The 13472-nt window shown below is 39.8% G+C and overlaps 1 long non-coding RNA gene across 4 annotated transcripts in view; it reads right to left on the reverse strand.

Moving 5' to 3' along the window:
* The window catches only part of LOC124397045, an 88693-nt gene that overhangs the window by 73887 nt on the left and 1334 nt on the right, over positions 1-13472 (reverse strand). For 2 of the 4 annotated variants that reach the window (XR_006927877.1, XR_006927876.1), the window contains exons 2-4: positions 12412-12712; positions 11810-11866; positions 11462-11706 (exon numbers count right to left, since the gene is read on the reverse strand). This is a non-coding gene — a long non-coding RNA (uncharacterized LOC124397045). The remainder of the gene's footprint in view (positions 1-11461; positions 11707-11809; positions 11867-12411; positions 12713-13472) is intronic. The other 2 variants (XR_006927878.1, XR_006927879.1) reach the window with 2 other exon arrangements.

Below are 13472 nucleotides of genomic sequence, written 5' to 3' on the forward strand. Positions count from 1 at the left end.
AGTGAGCAATTAAATCAATGTCAACTCTTAGCAGCAAATGTGAAACTGTAGCTAGATTATGTAGGTATATTAATATATATTTTGCACTCTCAAATCTAAATATTGATTAGCTACTATTTAACGATTAGCAAAAGCTAGCCAGCTTTTCCCATTTCCGTATAAAGATTTTCTCATATGTTTGCTATTTTGGCTAAAACTAAAAATTTGGTAGCTAGCTTCGCTCAACCTCATGTTGTATGCTAGCATGCAGTGCCATTTGCAATTGCATGCTAGCATCAGACAAGTGGACCATTTCACAGGCTTGCAATGTAAATAATAATATAAATATTAATAACAGTATCCAATAATCCAGACTGGAGCCACATCCACCATTTCTACGCTAGGTTGCTTAAGACGATGAAGGACGTTTCGTGAAATTGGTGAAAAAGACGTTGAAAAATGCACCTGACGAGCATCACTAATGTTTGAAATTGCTGAAATGTTTTTTCTTATTAAATACTATTGTAAGTGCACAAGCAATGAACGAAATTACACTAGGATACCAGGAAATAACCTCAAATTTCTCACAGAAATAACTAAAATATACCTCGGAAATATTTCCGTATATGCGATCATTTTTAAGTGCATCCTTTCTGATTTCCTGGTTCCTGTTCCTAGAAAGTGCGGTTTAGATTCGGTTATTTATACGCTGTTGCTTTTTTCCGGCTTGAATATCTTCTGATCTCATTTTGGTGAATGCTTTTTTGGCACAAGATTCCCTCTGTCCACTTTCTCCTCATCGCCTTCCATGCTCGGCACACACTCCCAGGAAGGAGATCAATCAAACCCAATTTGAAAAATGTCAAGCTCCAGACCGGTTTGAGCATACTGTAAACTCAGCAGCACGTGCGCTCAAATATCGACGCTGTTAATTATAAAGACCATTAGCCGAAAAGCACGATCAATAGAATTGGGCTCTAACCGACTAGTGGATGGAGGTTTTTGTTTTTCCGGTTCGTAAGCCGTTCCTGGGAATCTCCATAAGCAAACGAGTGCTCATCAAGTTCATCTCTAGGAGACGGCTCTGTCACTTAATTGGTATTCGGTTTAAAAATAAAGAGCAAATTACTGCCAATGCGTTTGAGGGGCTGCAGCAATTATAAGCCTGGCCGTATCGTTCATTTGGAACAATACTGACCGTATTAGACAAAGGGAAGAAATGATGTCGCTGTAACACGCCGGTCGGATTGATGAAGAGCTCTTTGTTGGTATGGGAACAGTAAATTATGGCGGTTATTCTCATGCTGGATTTAGATTTTTATTCATTTGTTGGGCAGGAAAGTGATTAAATAAGCAATTGTAGTGAAGACTGTTCCGGAAGAAAGGCTTGTTTGGCCTTCAGATGTCTTGCATTATAAACATCCTAACACAATATTCATCTAGCCCTATAAGCCACGTTTCCGTGGTCAATAGACACCAAATAGACACCTTGGCTCAACAGCGCCATCCTAAGGGCTGGAGGACAAATGTGGTATTGTACATTTACGACAAAGGGAGGAACCTTTTAAAAGCTGTAACATGCATGGGAAACAAAGAATCCAAAGCAAACTTGACATGTTTTTGGAGTGTGTGAACATTTTCAAGGAGCTGGTGTTATAGTTTTATCCCTAAAACTATATATAAAGCTTTGATTAATGTAGGATCAATTTGTTACTGTACTTTTTTGACCACCGAAGCTCAAAACTGCACACGAACCCTCGAGATATTCTGAAAAATAAACAATATAATAATAAAAAATAACACCAAAGTCCCTGAACTAGTTTTTATTGTTTCAATTGTGCGTTATTGCACAAAAAATGTAAAAAGTCAAGCAACAACTATTTCCACGTGTTTGAGCTTGCGATGTTTAAAAAATCAGAGTTAACACCAAGAAGATACAGCGCTGTTATTTACCTCCCACCTATTCACGCTACATGCTATTAAAGAACGAATAAAACCACTTATTTATGTACAATAAATTCACAGAAACCACAGAGCACCAATTACCCGACCAGATGTGCTAGATTTTTATGAGGACGGGGGTCAGAGAGTGCCGACTCGTTAGCATCCAGTGACCTCGACTTAGACTTCATAGAAAAAAAAAATACCATGTATTAAAAACATAAAAAAAAAAAAACATGTTTGGAAAAAGGAGGTGAGAAGAATGTTTTATTACTCGGTGCTGCAGAATTGTTGACCCTGATTAGTCCGTAGGTTTTTAATGACCTATGAACAACAGTGTGCAAATCTGACGCTTTCTAGAGTAACAGCTTACAAAAAGGATGTGTATGGTAAATACTGCACATGATCTAAAGCAAATAAAAACCTATTCTGTGAGGAGATGTTCATTTAGCGTGTATGGAAGGAGTCTACATATAATATAATAATATAGTTGCTTCAATTAACTGTTAACTACAAACTGCTGTATAAAGTGACAAAAGTTGGAAAAGTGAACGAGTTTTAAAGGAACAACACACTACAGGACATGCTGTTAATGGAAAATGATAAACTTTCTGGTGGTAACTTTGGTTCCTCAAACCAACAATTTGAATATTTTCCTAAAACATCTCCCCCAAACTGTTTTATTCCACAGATAATGAAATCGATATATCCTTGTATTAGTATCAAGTGTGTTTGAAATTCCAAATCCCAATAAAATGCTATGCAGCTCCACTGGTGGCATCTCGTTTTAATACAACTGGTAAGAGCACGTGATGAATTGCAGCTATTACATTTAGCTAGAATTGTGCATTTTTCCCCTGCTACGACTTGTGCACTATTTCATGGCACCGCAGTGGTTCTATACACACAACCTAAATAACAGCCACTAGACACACCGGTTTATACTTCTAAAACTATTTCGCAAACCGTTTCTTTGTATTCACTGAGCTTTTCCTCCACGAAACGTCCCCGTGAGGGAAGTGTGGTAATGATGCTGGACGCAGAGCCCAGCGGCGCTCCTGCCTCCTGCGAAGGAAACAAAGTGGCAGCCCTAATAACTAATGGCACGGCCACGGCTGCCTCGTTCTCCTGCCAGCGGCTTGACTCCCTCGCCTTGAGTGCTCGCAGCTGGGAGGTGCATTATGGGAGCCTATTTTCTCGCAACCAGACTGCCTGTACTGTAATTCGAAAGCTTTAAGCGCTGATTGCATGCTGCCGAACTGCCCGAGCCCCCGATTGATGATGCCGAGCAATTTTCTTTCACACGCCCTGGTCCAGTTTCAATCTAAAGCAAGAAGGCGGTGCGGTTGGAGATGCACAAGGTGTCAGGCAGGATCGAATAATAGGGCCCTCATTAGTTTCAGAACCTGTGGAAATAGCAGGATTGGGACTTTGCCCACCTCACCCTCTCTCTCTCTCTCTTTCTCTCTTTCGCTCGACAGTGCTGACCAGGCAGGTGAAAGCTACTCAGAGGAGGTGAAGTGTATTGGAAGCTTTAATACCTAACACGCACTAGTTATTAGGTAAGAGCTGATGTGCAAATTTGCCCCTGTTTAGCTACTAACAAACCGTTGCCTTTCAAGTTCTAAAATCAGCTTTAAAATAAAAAAATAAAAATAAAAACTCATGTGTTCATGTGGTTTCCCAACCTCATAATTTTTCTCTTGAAGAAATCTCCATCAACGTTTTAGAAGCGTTTACGATTGTGATTTTATCTCTACAATGCCATTCAATACATTTCAGTTCATTTTGAATCCTTTTCTTTTTCTACACTTTAAATAAAAACAAACAGAATAAGAAATGAGACACACCAGGAATGAGAGAACTTCATTTTCTCTCTACCTCCTTGATATACCATTATTTTACATACATAGGTGTAAACGTAATATCATTAGGAAACAAAAAATGCCTTCCATTACCTCAGGGGCAATTTGCTAATCCTTAAAACAGCAAAAAAACAAACAACAAAAAAAACCGTGACGTAAACAGTGTGCGATGCTTATGATTCAAAAATGATCACCTACATTAATTAAAGCAGGGAGAGCTTTTACCGCTGTGTATCGACCTACTTGTCTATTTGTCTAGGATAACTGCTGTAATTTTGCTGCTTTATTTTTCTAATTAATTAGCCCGCTGGCGAGTTAGAGGTCAGCCAATTAGCTGCGGTGACAATATATGCTTTTGTTTTCGTTTTATAAGCCTCTAAATCTTTCTCTGAATCTTTTATTAAGAGACCACAGCAGGCCTACACGTACAGAAAATAGACCATAGGGCTTTCTAGCGTCACCTCAGAATCACCTCAGAACCAAACCGTGCTGTGTTTTTTTATTATATTTACCTCAGACCCATATGTTTTTAAAAATAATAATAGACTACTGGAAATTAGTATGCACAGTAAGAAACAAGTGAATGTCATTTGCACAAATTGTAAAGGAATTAGATGTTAGTATCCTGAAAAGACTTTCCTCACACTGTAAATGCACATTTCATGATTTTATTTTCGATGTCAAATCAGGACATTTTTCTCTGTCGTTTTCTCTCTCCTCCCACTCTCTTTTTCTCTTTCTGTAATCTCATCTTATATATAGACCAGAGTTGACATTTGAGAATCACACAAACATGAATCCAGTCCTAAAATGAGTTGTCTGTGCGTTGTTTTTTCCCTGTCTCTCTCTCTCTCTCTCTCTCTCTCTCTTAGTCATGACAAGATTTTATACGTGACACAAATCCGATGCAACCTGGTGACATGTTTTCCTCCAGATAAACCAGCGTTTGATGTCTGAATGCATGGCTTGCTATGAGTTAACAAACCAAGATCACAGCAGTTCCCCCTCTGCCACGGTGGGATTTTTCTCACTCTCCGCGTTTGTCATGGCTGTCAGGCTCGAGCGATTACATCAGGAGAACAGCTACAAGCGACGTCAAGTGTTTAGTCTAATGTGCTTCGCTTTTTGCCAAGTATGCGAGGTAGCGGATTCGTGCGACGTCACGACGGGATGAAGAACGTTCGTTTGGCTTTGCAGATCCACACAAATCTCCTTTGTGTGGACGTTGTAAAGAATTCCTAACACCCAGCACTAACATATTCAGTCCCTACTCTGCAGTTTGGTTACTACTGCAGCTAGAAATATAGCATTTCTCCGTCCAGCCATCCGTGAAATTGTGTTTTACATAAAGGAGCCGTCAGAGAAAAGCTCAGGCTTCTTCCCTCTAAAAACGTCCGCAGCAGCCACTTTCACTGTGCTTCCTCTGCTTAAATAAAACTCCCTGTGGTTTAATTAATCTATTTAAAGCCACCAGCTTTGTGAAGAGGACACTTTTAGGGGTGTGTGTGTGTGTGTGTGTGTGTGTGTGTGTGTGTGTGTGTGTGTGTGAGGCAACCAATTAATTCAGCTCTAAGAAAGCGAGGGTGAGGACACACAGTGACTCGCAGCAGTGCTATATTAGTCATGAGACATGTCCCAACGCTTTAAGATGACCATCAGGGGGCGACCATGCACAGTTTAAAGGTAAAGAGCTGTGTGTGTGCGGGTGTGTGTGTGTGTGTGTGTGTGTGTGTGTGTGTATTAGGGATGTGCATCTCCATAACTGAGGCTGATGCGATTCGCATCTTGATGCATATAAAGACGCTACTGATGCGATGCGATACGATTCAGCCTCTATTACGATGCAGTGCGATCCGATTTCCATTTGATTCATTACAATGCAATACGATGCAGCGGATGAAATATGGTGCTATGGAATTTAGTATGGTGCAAATAGTTCACTTTTATTTCTTTGGTTCAGAAAGACAGGAAATCATCAATTTACTTAAGTGCCTTCTGACTTCTAACGCATTGCCTTTTCACACACACGCCTTTATAGTGCTAAAAAAAAAAGAGAAAAAAGATTAAATAAAACCAGACCTTCTTTTCCTGTTCTTTCTCCAGGAAGATGCAGCTCTACCTCTGCCATGTTAATCTGTATTCTATGTGACTCTCAAGACACCATAGTGTTTAGAGACGAGAAATCGATCTACATAGAAAAAAATTGCTCACAAATTATTAATCACTTTGTAAATACTAAAAGCATAGCGTGTTTATATCTACTCCTAATTATATATAAATACATCTCTTTTATACCGATGCAAATATGTTAAAAACGATGCATTGTGATACAAATGCCAACGTGTATATGATGCACACTTTTATAAATCGATGCATCACAGCGTTCACTTCAATTTGAATGCCTTGTGTGTGTGTGTGTGTGTGTGTGTGTGTGTGTAAGGGCCCAGATATATGGTGAATTAATTTACAGTGCTTTACACCAGGTTACTTTTTACCTTATCCGTTCCGCCATTAAAAATAACACACGTGAATTTAGTGTTCTGAAAAATATTTCTGCTACTTTATAGACTGAATAAGATCTTCCTGTTTCAATAGTTTGATCAAATATTCAACAGAGATCTCAAAGGAACATAAACTGGAATTATTTTTATATTATAATACGAGAATAAATTTTCATTAGAGAAAAATCTTTATATTAAGATCCAATTTTGACTGATTGTCTGTAATAATTATAAGATATGACAAGTATCACACAAGACCCGGGTTCTATTGTGGGTCCATATGAAGCACACACACACACACACACACACACAGAGTCTGAAGTGTGATGACTAATTAAGTCTCGACTGGAAGAGGTTTAGTCCACCAGGCCGCTGTAAGTCTACACTTCCTGCTATTGACCGACGACGCGGCTGCCAAATGGTTAGATACATTACACCGGACAAAATGGTTATCAAAAGCAATAATAATAGAATAACAGACGTAGAAAATGAATTAATTTGCGCACTGACCACACGGTGTCCTCAGATCAATCGCTCCTCGAGCCTCTGGGGCCTTCGGATGGAATTATAAATCGATGATGTTATACAAAGCCTCTCCACGATGCCCACATTAGCTCCGTGTAGACGTACGGCCGTGATCTTGAACTCATAAGGACGCAAATGAAGCGATCACTCGACACCGATCGCAAGAGCTCATTTTAGGAGTGATAGCCTATTTGGAGCTAATGCCTTAGATGTCTCTTTGAGATTGACTTTTGGACTCAAACTTTTCAGAGAATCTGAATGTAGTCTTTTTGTTTTACTTTTCTGGCCTGTGATCACTGCATGAAAACCTACAGTGACATGAAAACCAAGGGCACAAACGATAACTACGGTTGTGCCCATGACCTTTAGGATGATAATACGTTTTCTGAGTGCCTTTGTCCAGGTGTAGGAATACAACATGGACAGGTCTGAGAGGTTATTACCAATGGATCAGTGAGATTACACAGAGCTGCCAACATTGCTATCAGGAAAATCCTAGTTAGCAGAGCAAAAAAATGATTTGTTTTTACCACTAAAGCCTTAGTCCAATATCGGTGAACACGGAGATTAATTGTCCAGATGTGCACCAGGCAGCAGTAAGGAAACAATAAGACAAAAGGTCTGGTATGACCTCTACTTGTCCTCGTTCAAGACTGATCAGGCAGATGCTTCCAGAAATGTTGGCGGCTCTGCATTACAGGAAGACACCACACTATGCACGAAACTGGCCTTTAGATTTACCATTTACTCAAATAACTCATATTTGAGACCGGATGATGGGTTAAGGGTCACTGGCAGTGCTGAAATTTGCACTTATGTCCATCTGATTAGTTGTCCAGTGACTTGCTCATACGGAGGACCAAAGCAAATTTCCACTCTGGGTTCCTCACAAAGCACCCTATAGTCAACCTATATCTTATACAAACCACTGTCCTGTTACTACTGTATACACTGATGCATTTATTTATTTATTTTTTCTATTTTCCTGGTGGCAACAGGCTGAGAAGTTCAGGCCACTGGTCACAGATTGCATATATTTCACTGGAAACCAAAGCCTTTTTCATTGTATGCATCAGTGAGTCAGAAATGCTCCAGTGGGTCCTGGGTTTGCTCTGAGGTCCCCATCCAATGGGACATACCTGATAATCTCTTCAGTGGGTCCTGGATCTTCCCATCATACTCTCTGACCAAAGCATGCCTGATACTCTCTGATGTGGGTCTTTAGTTCACTCTGTAGATTCTGCATCCAATTGAATTTGCCTTTTAAACTCTTTAGTGGATCATGGATCTACTGGGGCCTCTGTTCAACAGAACTCTCCATTGGGTCAACAGCAAAATCTCTATCCTTATTTGCCCTCACTCTGTTTTGAGGAAACTATGGCTTTTCTCCAAAGAAATCTAAGGTCCCTATCCAATGGGGCATGCCTGATAATCTCTCCAGTGGGTCCTGGATTTTCCCCATACTCTCTGATCAATAGAGCATGCCTGATGTGAGACTTCAGTTCACTCTTGAGTTCCCCATTTATTTGGACTTGCCTGATAAACTCTGCAGTGGTCCACAGAAAAAATATTTCTCCTTATTTGCCTTCTCTTAGTTTGACGAAACCTGTAAATCTTCTCCACGGACCTTTCTAAATCCCAGAGTTCCTTAAGTCCTTTCTTCATTTTCCTATCATTTATGGATTCAGGATCTTGAGACACTTTTGGCTATCATTATGCCTTGGGTAATTAAAATTGAACTCTAGTATCCACAAGATTCGACCATACTGACTTGATGGCTTGAGAGCTTGGGTTTGGACGAGGGAGGATGCTCAAAGTCTGGAAAGTTGACATACGTTTTGCTAAGGATTGAACAGTGCCAGATGTTTCCCCATAAATTAGAAAGATTGAAAATTGGGAGATTGGTTAATTCCAATCTGTCTGGATCTATTTTAATGCCGATTTGAAAACAAGTTCATTTGCAGCCACTGTTTTAGCTCGGAAAATCCAAATGACAAATATGTGCTTGGCCTGCTTACCCTCTCGCTAATATTTAAAGTGTTTTCCCTGGAACCTTCATTGGATGGAATTGAAAGGCAGCATTGAAAGGAAGGAAAAGGAAGAGAAAGGAAAACGAAGCTAGAGCAATTGGTCAACAGGTGCAAATCATTTTGGGATTTGGAATCCTCCCATTAGTGCTGTTGCTGTGCGTCACCCGGATCAGATTAGAACCGTAAGATGACGATCGCTTGCTTCAAATCCGGCTTCAACCTTGAAGGCGAGCCACTGTTTATTTAATCATAGCCTTTTTTTGTTGACTTTTTCACACTGCAATCTATTGATTAGTGATGTCACTGCCGTAGGCTTAAAAAACGACAGATAAATGGCAGCAAAAGACACGGGAAGCTCACCTTGCTTTCTAACGCACACACGAAAGTATTGTGGAATGAAAGGAAAGAGTCCGATGGGTAGGGGTGGAGGTAGGACTGTGTGTGAGAGAGAGAGAGAGAGAGAGAGAGAAAAAGGGAGGGCTCTGATGAGTCTTGTGAATGTCACTTTCATTCTCATTACAATTCTTTCCCACAGGAACTGCACGATGGCACCGATTAATAAACAATCGATGCCTGCCAATTAAAAAACTGCTAAGAATAATTGAGGCCTTGCACAACGGTGTGATTGTGCATGATTAAGCCATTAAACCTCTGCTCATAACATCTTAATCGGGTGAAATATGGCCATCATTAGACGTCGTAAATGAAATGCATCGCATCCTGAATGTTGGGAGTAAATTAAACAGAACGGGATCACAACTCATTTGATATTACATTATTTTACTTTAGCGATAATGATACCCCGGTGAGTTCGCGTTGTCTATCAGGAACGAATCGACTGGTTAAAAAAAAAAGATTAAGGACGGATTATGTGACGAGGCGGGTTTGGGAGACAATGGTCTCAGCGCATCATACAAGCGCTGATATCAGAGGACGCAGGACGACTGGTACAAACAACAGCGTGGCGCGAGACGTGCACGTGTATTGGGACACCACGACACTGCACTAGTCATGAATCTAAATTACAGCAGGACATTTTTCTTAGCAAGCATTTAACTGGCATGCGTTCTGACCAAAAACAAATAAAAATAAAACCCAAAAGATGCTATTGCCCCCTGTTGGCCATTGCTATGTTGAACACAGAAAGCCCATTTTCATCATTAGCATCATGACCTAAGAGTTTACATGACCATGGCTGCGTTCCAGTATTGTTCTCGCTCGACCTCATTGACTTCCACCTCGCCGTTGTCCCAATGGGGGATTCCCAGTTGCCATTTTAAACCCTGTTCCAATACTTTATTAGCTCCAGCGAAGCTCATTAGAAGTGCCTTTAGAGGCTTGAGGTCCAAGTCAACATCAGAGTGTCTCCAGGAGCAGAATCTACTGCAACCTGATGAAATTCTTTCTGCAATACGGCAAAATTTGTCTGATGAATTTTCATAGATGCCGGATAGTTGAGTTACACAGTATTACGTTTCACTTCAAAGAAAAAACGGCTACCGTTTTCAAGTCTTCTTTCCCTGATTTTATTCTCTCTTTACAGGGAAGGCAGTTGTTTAGATAGATATTGACAAACCCAGACACAGTCTGTTCTACTCAAGAAGAATCTGGTGCTTTCTAAACTACAAGCAGATCATTTCTTAATGCAGAGACTTGAAAATCTAATTAGCCAGGGGCATAACCCGACTCTGAATACTCATAACTTTCCTCCACATCAACAGTATCCGTGTGACACTTTGCACTCAATTAACAGTAAGTGTTGAAAATATTTCAATATGTCTATAGTTTAATAAGAGCCAGAAAACTGCCAGAATACAAACTCTACTGTATCACAAAAAAGTTTTTTTTTTCTTTTAACTTTATACCTACTTTACAGGCTGGAGCAAAACAATACATTTCAACAAATCAGCAAGCTGTGGACAAATTCTAACCGAATCGCTGCCTGTCCCTGAGACTGAACAATGATGTGTTGTTCCCATCTAGTGGATAAAAGGAAAAATGCAGATCTTTTTTTATGTACTTTTTGCTTATAATTATTCAACAGATACTTTCACCAAACTAAGAAAAGGGATTTGGATTAAAGCGGGTTTGTTTGAGATGCACAGTCAGAAGAGTCAGAAGTTCAGTCTGCCGTGGAGAAAACTCATGGTGAATGTGAAGGTGAGACATAAGTGAACAAAAAATCTAAATAAAACTAAAAAAAACATAAAAATGTGAGAAAGCAAGAGACAGTGTTGAAAGGGGAAATGAAACACACAAATTCTAGGGATGATGGAGAGAGGACACAATTGAAGAGAAGATGGTGGATGGAAAGAGGGAAGTGATTAGAAGAAAAATCTGGGAAAAGAAAAGAAATGTGGACAGAATGTCAAAAATAAGACTAGGTAAAACGAGGAAGAGGAAAACAAGGATGAGACGCAGAAAGAGACAGACAGAAATGAAGATGAAGGGAAATTTACTTCAATTGGATTCCTAAAAAAATAAGTTTGTGTCTTGCCATGTGCGTGTGTGTGTGTGTGTGTGTGTGTGTGTGTGTGTGTGTGTGTGTGTGTTTGTATATGACAGCGGTAATTATTTTGTGAGAGGGTGCCACTGCTGGATTGTTTGCATTGTTTCTTACGTGCCCAAGGTCACAGTACAGCCACGCGCCTCTCGGTCCCCATATGCCATCATGACGCGCCGGGCGTGACAGCTTTACCGCAGGGTCATTATTGCTTCAGCTTCTTCCCTCTGAGATGATGTCTTACGCTCTTGGCTTGCGTTCCCATTTATTCATTTGGCAGACAAAGCGTCTCGAACAGGACGCAATCCAAAACTGTAACCGATCAGGCGAGGGTTAAGAGCCTCAACGGGGTGCAGCAGCGCCTGCGTGGCAAAGTGAGATTTAAACCTGGAGCATGTGAGGGGGTGGGGGATTGAGGGGCATGAACCACTAATCAAAATAATTACATTTCAACCAAATACTTACAGCTACTGAAAATCTGATTGGGGTTCGTAAGATTGCTCCGAAACTCTGAAAGGAGATCTGAATAAAAAATATAGTAAAAAGCCACGTTATAGTTACAAATCAATACATAAGTGTTAATATGATTGAGGAGACCTTCATTAAACATTGATATCTGGAAAAAGTCTCCAGTGTCAGTGCTTTTTATTTGATAGTACATTTTCCTCACATGTTGTCGCTGCTATAATGTAAGTGATAATAACCTCATAATGATAACTTGTCCTGTGAACATTCCACAACACGAAATGTAGCTAAAAGATAAAGTACAATGTGTCACGCTTAATTTAATAAATTAAATTTATATTATATATAATTGCTATTGATGTGTGTCAATATGGAAAATGTGATTGTTTCATGCTCACTTCTTTTTTCTTTTTTTTCCTTTTTTTTATTTATACAATATTCCCAATCCCAAGGATTTTTAAAAAGAAACTGCTGGTTGGTACCTTCAAGGAAATGTACCTTCATTTGGATCTGTGGGATGTTGTGGACCTTTTCAACCCTTTAAATTCAATTGAAGTTACGTAATAAGCCATTAGAGAATGCTGCTGGATATAGTTTTGTACCTTGTACCTGATCTTGGTCGTGTTTGCACGATTTATTTCCTGCCTCTTGCTTAGGGATTCAGAAAAGAGCGGAGGTTGACGAGATGACAGATCCTCTCACGGACGTCGCCTTTTTAATATTCAAGCCGTTGTGGTGAAGCTTTGGCCCTGTGCTCGAACCTTGCTGTCTTACTGAAAGGTTTTTTTTCTTTTCTTTTTTTTTTTCTCCCTCCGAGAAGACTGAAGGCGTTCCTGCTGGGTGTGCTTGTAGCTTTATTCTTTGCCCTTTTGTCTTTGATGCTGAATGGATCCTCGGCCCCTGCTGAGGAGAAGCATCCCAATTACACGCTGCTGCGAGTGCCGCATTTATAAGCTGTTACGCTAACATACATGGTGCTCTGAGTTGAGCTTACAATAAAAAAAAAAAGAAAAACAATGATTTAACTTCATTGTATAGTGCTTATCTGAGTACCATTTTAATCTCGGTTTTAAGAAATGACAAAATGGCAGCTACAGCTCATGCTTTTGTGTTTAAAGTATCGGTGCTTTTTAGATCAGAATTTGGCACACGATGAATAGCTGAATATTGATTAAAAAGCAATAAATGTAATATTTTCCTCTTGCAGTCGACTGCCAGTCTCTCTGTTGCTGTTCTGTTAATAAGGTTCATTCTTATTTCAGTAAAATTGAGTGCAAAAGTCTGCAGTTCTTCATCAAATCACTTGGGTTGTAGGAAAAAAAAAAATCTCTCTTTCTTACTCACCTTTTCTTTATGTTTATAATTTTTAACACTGTAAATGAATACTGAAGACATACAAACTATGAAAGAACGTGTATGGAATTATGTAGTGAACAATAACGTGTTAAACAACCCAGAATAATATATTTTCGATTCTTCAAATTAGTCGACAGCTTTGCACACTCTTGCCATTCTCTTGGCATGTCTCGTGAGGTAGTCACCTGGATGAGAACAGTAGTAACTAAACACTCATAAAATGTTCCTTCACCCTCTGAACATATAACAGAGGGTGCAATGGTGCTTAGAACCAAGAATCTCACATTTGGACTCATCAGCCCAAAGG

This window comes from Silurus meridionalis, chromosome 14 (genome assembly GCF_014805685.1).
Source record: "Silurus meridionalis isolate SWU-2019-XX chromosome 14, ASM1480568v1, whole genome shotgun sequence".
Lineage (NCBI taxonomy): Eukaryota > Metazoa > Chordata > Actinopteri > Siluriformes > Siluridae > Silurus > Silurus meridionalis.